The sequence below is a fragment of the Dipodomys merriami genome, unplaced genomic scaffold (assembly GCF_024711535.1).
Source record: "Dipodomys merriami isolate MVZ:Mamm:240054 unplaced genomic scaffold, mDipMer1.0.p SCAF_150, whole genome shotgun sequence".
Taxonomy (NCBI): Eukaryota; Metazoa; Chordata; class Mammalia; order Rodentia; family Heteromyidae; genus Dipodomys; species Dipodomys merriami.
In genome coordinates, this window is record NW_027202827.1 from 2,194,820 (window position 1) to 2,204,947 (window position 10,128).

Below are 10,128 nucleotides of genomic sequence, written 5' to 3' on the forward strand. Positions count from 1 at the left end.
CCCTAGGACAAACCAATAAAACAAAAACAAAAATAAAATCAAACCCCAAACGTAACATTTTTCTCAGTGTATACAGTAGCAAATAATTAAGGAAATTGCTTCCTGTGTTACATACAGGTAGAAGAAAGAAGATGTCACACGATTATGCTCTTCATACCATGTTATACCAAAGACTCCAAAAATTTCCTCTTATTCTAAATTTATAAATTAATGTCATCAATTTGTTGGCAACTCTGTCTACAACATTCACATTATCATTTCATACATGAACTGTTGGAATTATCTATTTACTAAGTTTTTGAAAGAATATTCTAGGCACATAGAATGCAAAATCATTTGTGAATGTCAATTAAACCCTCTACTTAAAAACAATTTTGTAGAATCCTATAGAATATAAAATTACAAACAAAACCAAAATATTTTAAATCTAAATTCTAATTTAGCAAGATCTTCAAAATCCTTCATTAGATGAACTTTGCTATTTTTCCAAGCTTAAGCTTGTGTAATTCTTCATCATTTCTTTGGGTTACAACAGAATGATGATAACTTATTTTTTCAAATTTTGGATGGGAATCATGAGTCATTTTGCATCTAGGAATGTTCTGTAATGAAGAGAGAATTTAAAACACAAGTGAGGATTAAGTATGAGTTGCATTTCAACAGGAAATTTGACTTCTCAAAACATAATGACAAAATTAGCCCAAATGTCCAACTATGTATTCCTTTCTTGTTTGTTTTGTTTTATTAAGACAAAATTATACACCTTGGTCCAGGGAAGGTATCACTATGAAATTCCATTATCTAATCTCCTGTCTTAATCTCAGTGCTAGAATTCTAAGCTTGTATCACATTGCCCTGCCATAGTTTCTTGGTTTATTTAATCTAGATATAGACTACCAATTCTGAACTTCTCCAGTGATATTATACACCAGAGTGACTGCTTAGACTTTATCTACTATTTTCAAAGATGTTCTAACATTTGATAGAGGATATGAACATTTTCAAATGCACCGGCCAGATCTCTGATTCATTCCTCCATGGATCTGATCCCTTTATAATGATTATTGATTTTTACTATCTCTGATCCCTACCAATGTAATATTCTCAAACTTATTTGAAGGAAGTTCATTTGAGGACTTTCAAATATTAAAAATTATCACTTGATTCTAGTCTTGTTCAGGACATATATTTATTGTTTTGTAACTTTTCTACACATTCTGAGAGTTGTTTCATTTGTGTATTTGTGTGTACATATATAAGTGCCTCTGGGTGTATGTGTATGTCTGTATGTATATATGCAAAAGCCTCAAGCTTTTATTCAGCAATCTTGCTCATGACTGATATTCCATCAATTGAGCCATTCTTCCAATCCAGATTTTGACTGCTTAATTTTATATACTGTTGCAAAGAGTGTTCTGCCCAGGCTGGATGCCAATAGAACTTCCCAGACTCCTTTACATTCTTAGGTTTTATTTCTCCAGGAGTATCAACTTTTAAACGACAAACATTTTTGTGAGAGTAATGTCTAAGCTGTAGCCCATATTTTTAACTCAAGAATTCTTTTTTTTTTGTTGTTTTGGTGGGGTGTCTGGTCATAGTGCCTGAACTCTTGTCCTGGGCTCTGTCCCTCAGCAATTCAGCTCACGGCTAGCCCTCTACCACCTGAGTCACAGCGCCAATTTTGTCTTTTTTCTTTTTTGCTTAAGTGGTACTGAGGAATCGAACCAAGGGCCTCATGCATGCGAGGCAAGCTCTGTACCTCTGAGATACCTTTCATCCCTAACTAAAGAATTCTTATAAAGATAGATGAACAGACACATTACACATCTTGAGTGTACACTGTTAGGAATGTGATCGTAAGCTGGGTCATGGTGAGATATGAGGATTGAGGTTCAAAGCCAGCCCCGGTAGGAAACTCCCAGAGACTCTTGTCTCAAATTAACTAAAAGAAAACTGGAATTGGCACTGTGGATCAAGTAGTAGAGCATTAGCTTGAGCTGAATAGCAGAGAGACAGCTCGCAGGCCCAGAGTTCAAGTCCCAAGATCACCGCCAACAAATATATATATATATATATATATATATATATATATATATATATATATATGTGTGTGTGTGTGTGTGTGTGTATGTGTGTGTGTTTGTGTCTGTGTGTCTGTGTGTCTGTGTGTGTGTGTAAAGAAAAAAAAGAAATGAGATCTTAGGCACCAGTTTATTGCTAGCATAATCCCTGCTCTCACAAGATGGACATTTTTCCAGTTAAATCCATGCTTTTATATCTGACTTGCATTGAAAACAGAATTATTCTTCCATTGTACTTTCTACAAAGTTGCATGATTAGCAAGCATGATTTAGAATGGGAGTGGCCTCATACTTCATGTTCCACATAGGAGTCTTGCTTTCTGTATATCACTCTCATAAATCTACATACTGGACTTGGCTTTATTGTTTCAATGTTGCTTATTTGTAGTCTTCTATACTGTATGGAACCCTTATACTTAAACACAGAACTTCTCTTTCTCCTATTATTGCTATTGTTTCCCTACTGTTAGCTCATGCATACTTGGGAAATAATGAACAGCATGTACAGTCACAAAAAGAATGTTCTGAAAACCTTCTTCCTATTTAAAATTCGCCTTAACTTACAGAGAACTTACAAAGTTTGAACTCAATGTACTCATGTATAATATATTTATAAGCAATATAAATTTCATATTTTCTCTTTACTAAATTTTCTCTGAAATACGTTTTACCTCAGGTCCATAGGTGTTCTAGTCTTCTTGCAGTGAAGCCAGAAAACATTCAGTATACCTCAAGCAGCACCATCGATTGTTACTGGAAGTAACTGTTACTGGATGTGGAAACTGACCCCAGGAGAGGAATGGAACATAGAGGAAAAACAAAGTTCAAGTTACCTTGTGCTTTCCTTTTTACTGTACAAAAAAGTATCCCAAGGCTTGAAGGAAACTCTGTCCCTGGCTTTTTGAGTGTGTTCTTTACTCATATAATTTTTTTCTGTAAACTTCTAGTTCATAGTGTTACAAAAAGAAATAATGTACCATTTGAAGGCCAGTATAAAACAAAAGGAAATAACATTGTTTTAAAAGTGTTCTCCTGCAAAGTAACAAAGACATAGAGGTTTTAAAGTGTCTTATAGATGGATATTTCACCCCTGAGATGATTCTCGATGCAGGAGTCAGTTATCAATTCCTTTGGTCTGGTTCTGAGTTCTCCAGAGCAACAAGGATTCCAAAAAAGCAGGATCCAGTCAATATGATCAGCAAAAGAAGCCTCTACTCTGACCAGTTCACCTTTAAGGAGGGCCCCAAAGATAAATCTGGGATTTTTATTTGCTTGTTTGTTTAGTTTGTGCTAGTCCTGAGCCTTGAACCCAGAGGCTGGATCCTGTCCCTGAACAGTTGTCTTTCCTGCCCACCTGCCCCCAAAGCTAGAAATCTACTGTTTGAGCCAAAACTCCACTTCTGGTTTTTTGGTGTTCAATTTGCGATAAGAGTTTGACATACTCTCCTGCCTGGTTTGGCTTTGAATTAAGATAGTAAGAAAGCTAAGTGACATCAACTGTATAGACTTCTCTTTTGAAACAAAAAATATTAGATGAAGTTTATTGTAAAGCTAGTATTTGACAATTTTTAAAGGAAGAGAATATGTCTAGCAAAGAAGCCATAACTTAAATAACTCAGCAAAAGTAGGTGCACTGAATCCTTTTGAAATTATTTTTTCTGCTTGGGAAGATTATTGATCTTGTCCTTCCTTTTGGGGAAACTTAAGGTAATATTTGCACTTTTTGTTGGTTGTGGGGCTTGAACTCTGATCCTGGGCACACTCGCACAGCTCTTCAGCTCAAATTGAGTGCTCTACCGCTTAAGCTACAGCACCACTTCCGGGTTTCAGGTGGTTAATTAAAGATAAGTGTCTCATGGACATTCCTGACCAGGCTGTCTTTGAACCACAATTCTCTGGTTTCCTGAATAGCTAGGATTCCAGGCGTGATCCACCAGCACCCAGCTCATATTTGCATTTATGTGCACTGAATGACACTATGTAGACAAATAACGGAAATTTGAATCAAATGATGGCATTGCAGCTTTTCAGAAAATTTGAGGTAACAATAAATATGTCCTCCTTTTCCATGTTGTTTCATTAATGACTCATGAGCTATGGGACCCTTAGTTAGCATTCTCTGCAGTCTGTGTAGGTGTATTTAGTATCAGGAAATGTTCATAGAGAAATATAGAAAGACTAAGATTTTTAGAAAGCAAAGAATTTAAGGTAAGAAAAAACAGCACAGAAGGAGATACATGTATTACACAGAGATTAAGAAGTAGCCTAAGAGATTTAGAATGCTAAAGGTAATGCGGAATAAGACTAGTTGATAACTATTTGTTCAATAACCAAAAATGGTTCTCTATAACGTTTCTGGTATACGTTAGTAACTATCATTTAGTCATTAATTCTGGAGTTATTCCTTCTCTTCTGTCACAACTGTTAATTTGCCTCTGCCGTTGTGGTGCCATGAATAACCAAAAAGATTTCCAAATCTCACTTAGACTACCCTTCTCATTGTGATTAGCAGAGGCCATTCAAAAACCTGGAATCTTTGAATTTCCAGAATTAATCTTCACCTGACATCTAAGCACATTCAAGACATTAATTGCTCTGACCTAATGAACAAAACTTTTTTTCAACACAATATCCTAATATAAGAAAAAGTACATGAATTATGGACTATTGTCAGGTGTCAGTATGGCAGGAGCAATTACATATTCCAAGTATGGGTTCTTTATTTTTCATTTACTAATTAAATGTTTTTTGCTTTGGTTTTTTTTTTTTTTGCTTTTTTGCTCAAGGCAATCACTGTACCACTTGAGGCACAGCACCATTTCCAGTGTTTTTCTGTTTATGTGGTACTGAGGAATTGAATTCAGGGTTTCATGCATGCAAGGCAATCATCATATCATGAAGCCACATTCCCAGATCCCTAAATGACTTTCTTAAGTTTACATTTTCATTCAGTAACTATGTACCATAATATTGGCCAGGTGCTAGAAAATAATGTAGAAAAGAATACAATATAATAAATCCAGTAAGGCTAGATGGAAAATGAATAACCCTGACAGTCTTGCAAGGGCTCAGAGGGCTGATCTCATGGAGATGTATCAACATGCTGAACGAGACAGCTCCCTACCCACAGCCCAACTCCAGAATGAGTGGGCCATCTTGGGTTCCAGCTACCTGGGGACGTTGGCCCACCTCCTACAGCACCCATTCTACCCGTTCCTGAGAGCTTCAGTGAGAGAGAGAGGAGAGAGAGAGAGAGAGAGAGAGAGAGAGAGAGAGAGAGAGAGAGAGAGAGAGAGAGAGAGAGAGAGAGAGAGAGAGAGAGAGAGAGAGAGAGAGAGAGAGAGAGAGAGAGGGAGGGAGGGAGGGAGGGAGGGAGGGAGGGAGGGAGAGTGGGAGATAGGGAGAGAGGGAGAAAGGGAGAGAGGGAGAGAGAGAGAGAAAATCAGAATTACACTTGAATCAGGTGCCAGTGGCATAAAACTCTAATCCTAACTACACTGGAGGCTAAGATATGAGGATCATGGTTCATAGACAGCCCTGGAGGAACGTGTTTGAGAATCTTATCTCCAAAGAACCACCAGAAAACTGGAAGTGGCACTGTGGGATCAAGTGATAAAGCGCTAGCCTTGAGCTGAGGAGCTCGGGAACAATGCCCAATCCTAGAGTTCAAGAACCACGATTGAAAGAAGTGGACTTCCCACCACAAGAAGTGGACTGAATAGCACCCATTGTCCTAGGGAGCATGGTAGAGAAGTCAGGCCGAGCTTCCTGTGAACTTGAGGTCATAAGTAGGTCATCTGGCTTCTCTTTGCCTCGGATTCCCCAGCTGCAAAACTGAACAAAGTGAAGGATCCCCTTCCTTATTGGGATAGGGTAGTAATGAAAGAGAGCCATGTTTCGGTTCATAATCCCACACCTGTTGCACTATTAATAACAGGCCCCACCTGAGCCCTTTCTGGTATCTTCCTGTCATATGCTCACAGAATTGCCAAAACCTTATCTGAAGGCCATTACCTCTCTTTTCCAGAGATCGCTCTGTATAAATCCCTTGTTTCCTCACAACTGTCCTGTGAGGAGACTGAGGTCCAATGGTTGAGGCCCTACCAAGAGCTTCACGTGTGGTCAAGAATCCGCTGCTATGGACTGAGTTTAGGATAATCCATGTTAACCGATGACTGAGCATGACACATGTCTATAATCCCAATTACAGAGGACCAGGCCTGGTGGAGCATACCTTTCACAGGAGGACCGCGATCCAGCCCAGCCTGAGCATATTTGTAGTTTCTATCTCAGAAATCCTCAAGACAGAAAGGTGGCTCATCAGCGCCATGGAGAGGAAACAAGCAGGGGGATCATGGTGCCCCCAGAGGGGTGTTTGACCCAGGGTAGGTTGTTGTTGGGACAGAAACTCACCTGTGCTGCAGGGAGAAGCTGTTGGCAGCTGCTCCAATTGGGGCAGCAGCGATGGCGCCAGCATTGTGGACACATGGGCCCAGAGCAGAAGACTAGGGGCAGGGACCAGGTCTGGGATTTAGGCCGGCTGGCAGCTACACATTGATTGAGGTTTGAAACCTGGCACTGCGTGAAGGGAGGGGAGGGGTCAGGTGGGGTGGGAGCATCAATTTTCTACTATACTCCAAAGTCACCTCGAGTTTCTTCCTCAGGACTCAGCCCCTTCTACCTTCCTGAACTGCTGGTAGTGGTGTAAACTAACAGAGGGAATCCCAGTGCTACCTGGCAGCATGGAATGTGGGCATGGCCACCATTCTTGTATCCCATTGGTCAGAAAGAAGCATGAAAGAATGGGGGTGTGGCCAGAATCCTGTGAAGCAAGCAGCATGGGCGGAGTCAAGATGACAGTGGTTCTCCCAGCCTTTTTCCCAGGAAATTCTGTCCAATTCAGTTGGAGAGAATAGGGTGACCTGCTTTAACTGGATGGCTACACAGATTGCTGTATAGTTCTGTTTTTTGCCAGTCCCAGACTTTGAACTTAGGATCTGGGCACAGTTCATGAGCTGCTTTTGCTCAAGGCTGGTCCTCTACACTAGAGCCACAAGGTTTCTGGCTTTGTTGGCACTGAAGTTGGACAGGGGTCTCAAGGATTTTCCTGCTTAGGGTGACTTGACCATGATCCTCTATTCACAGCCTTGTAAGTATCAACAAGGACTGCTGAGATCCACTGGTGCCTGCCTAATCATTGGCCTTGTTGATGTTCTTGGGCAGACTGGTGAGTTCCCGATCCTCGGGTTGAAGTGGTGGGAGCTGGACCCCACAATTCAAATCCTGGTCGTGCCACCTCCAAATGGTAGGAGATCCTAAGAAACTTGTTCCTATCCATATGATTACCATTGTAATGTGATGTAAGTCATGATTGAACGAACAGTTCTTGAATGATTCTAGGATAAAATTATACACAATTATATTACATGACACTGATTGATTTTAGTTAATAGTTTATTAAGCATTTAATCAATCACAGTCATCAAATGGAGGCATAATGAAATACCTAAGAATTGGGCCTCAAATACTATAAAGGTGAGTTTTTTCTACCAGGACTGGGATTGGAACTCATAGTCTGGGTACCTCTGTTGCACTGTGTGGGAAGAGGAAGCTTGCTTCCTTAAAGTCAAAAAATTCAAGTTTGTTCCTTAGGCTTGAAAACGATCACCAGCACTAGAAAACACCCTATTCATGTACAATTTACATATATGTTTTATATTCTTATACATATGTTGACTCCGTATTGCATTCAGAGTAGTTATTTTATTTTTTGTTTTATTCATGTATTGACCATTTATTGTATTGACTATTATAGCACATAAAACATTGACTACATAGGATATAGGTCTACAGATGTATTCCACTTCATACCTGACACACAGAAGATGCACAGTAAAGGAACCCATGTGTCACCATCATCCTCTTACTCCACAATTCATTGTTTGGGAGTACTGACATCTGAACTCATGGCCTACAAGGCCAAATTCATGAATGGGTGAGTGCAAACATGCCATCCTGGGGGAAATTGAGGTGCAGGTTGTTCCAAGGACCTGAGAACCCCTGGGGTTAACCAAAGAAGAACAGATTGACATGTAGATGCCATATGTGTGTGTGTGTGTGTGTGTGTGTGTGTGTGTGTTTATAGAGTGCCAGAGATGTTTATACATTATTCAGTTATATAGACTATATTCCTACCAATTCCTGGGTATTTATTATGCATCCATGTAATTAATGTTATTGTTTTCATCCTTAAAATATTAATGAAAGCACTCAGTGTCCTGAAATTATTGTGTTCCTGTAAGTAATAATATTCTTTTAATGCTTCATAAATATTAAATAAAATCAATCAGCCTTCTGAAATGATGCTGTTTAATTTTATAGGATCATCATTCACGATCAACTCATTCAACTGTGACATTGACAAAATTCCAGTGTTATGCCTTTGGATGGGAACCAGTTTCTTAGTACTTCCTGCCATTGGTTGGTGTCAGTATGGGGATTTGAAATGAGGGCCTATGTTGCCACGTGGGCCTATGGCTTCTTTGATTGTCTGCCAGCCTTCAGAAATGCAAGGTGAAGTACCCTTTGCAACAGTGTCATTCAGACCCAGAAGGGTCACTGTGCAAAGGAAGAAAACATAAAAGGCCACATTTTTCTGTGCATTGTTTTCCTTGCAAAACGTGGGGGTGTAGAATCCCAGAAGCACCTGTGTGTCCAGTGGCTGCACCCCATCCTAGTGTGATCAAAGCTGAGGCAGTGTTGCCACGACCTGAGTTCAAGACCCATGCTGAGAAAAAAATTAACTCCCTGGCTTGCAATTCACACAGTTTATTCTTACAGGCTTTGGATTGTAACTCAGGCTCTGGGTAAATCTGCAGCAATGTGCATAAAGGGGAAGATCACCTTACATGAAAATAAAAAAGTCAGGTCTGTTCACTAGTCCTGAATTCAAGACCCAGACCTGGAAATCATACTATTTCTATATATTGTTAAAATAGGATTTATACTTACCTATAGATGTTCAGTCCATACATGTTTGGTGGGGTTGTTCCTAGTATCTTCTGTTTTATTCATTTATGTACTCAATGTGTTTATTACATTGATGACAACCTATCACAGAACATCTAGATTTGTAGAAATGTTCTCTCTCATGCCTTACCCCCAGGATTCTCAGAGAAAAGGAAAAAAAGTTTCACACTCTCCTTCTTACTCCACGAACCACTTGTTGATAGTGCTGGTATCTGAACTCAGGGCAGAGCAAAACAAATTGGCCAATCAGTCAAGGTAATCATATGAACCTGTGAGCAACTAAGGAGTGTGGCCAATCCCAGAATATGACATTGATTCCAAGGGTGGTCCACTATAGTCAGAAATTCATAATTTAACAAAGGATCTATATTGACATATATGTTTGGTTAGCATCTTGGGTTCAGTGCAATTATTCTCCTTATTTTGTCTCTAATTCATGGAGGTATTGTGTATTTTAATAAGTATGGTGACTGCTATGACAGTGCTGACATGGATGAGAACCCATTACCAAGGTGACAGTGTTGTCCATGCATTCTCCATCATATTTGTGACCCAGGACTTTCACAGGAGAGGATAAAAGTCACAACGACTGGCTTCTGACATCAGTATGAATCTTTTGTCAGTGCTGGGATTTTTAGTTTCTGACATCAATATGAATTTTTTGTCAGTGCTGGGATTTTTAGCTCAGGTCTGGATAATTCTGTTGCACTGTGGAAAAAGGGGAAGCTCACCATCTTTGAAGAATAGAATATCAGGCCTGGTGCAGGGCCTGATTTGAAGCCCCAGCACTGGACAAAATAACAAGCCCACCTTTTTAAAACATAAGATTTTTCTTTACTTACAGGTGTGGTATGCATCTTGCATTCAGTGTATTTATTCTTTCTATTTTGTGTCTTTTTCATGGATGTATTGTGTATTTTATTGCGTATGGGGTGACAGATATAACTGTGCTGACATGGATGACAACCTATTCCCATGGCTAAGAGTTACCAATATAGCATTCTCCATCCTCAATGAG

The 10,128-nt window shown here is 39.6% G+C and overlaps 1 long non-coding RNA gene across 1 annotated transcript; it reads right to left on the minus strand.

Annotated features, from left to right (window-relative positions):
- Positions 1 to 473: 473 nt before the first annotated feature.
- On the minus strand, positions 474 to 6,778 carry LOC138827091 (uncharacterized). Its single transcript, XR_011371956.1, has 3 exons — positions 6,495 to 6,778; positions 2,753 to 2,863; positions 474 to 602 (listed from the first exon to the last, which is right to left on the minus strand). It is a non-coding gene; the product is annotated as an uncharacterized lncRNA (long non-coding RNA).
- Positions 6,779 to 10,128: the final 3,350 nt, after the last annotated feature.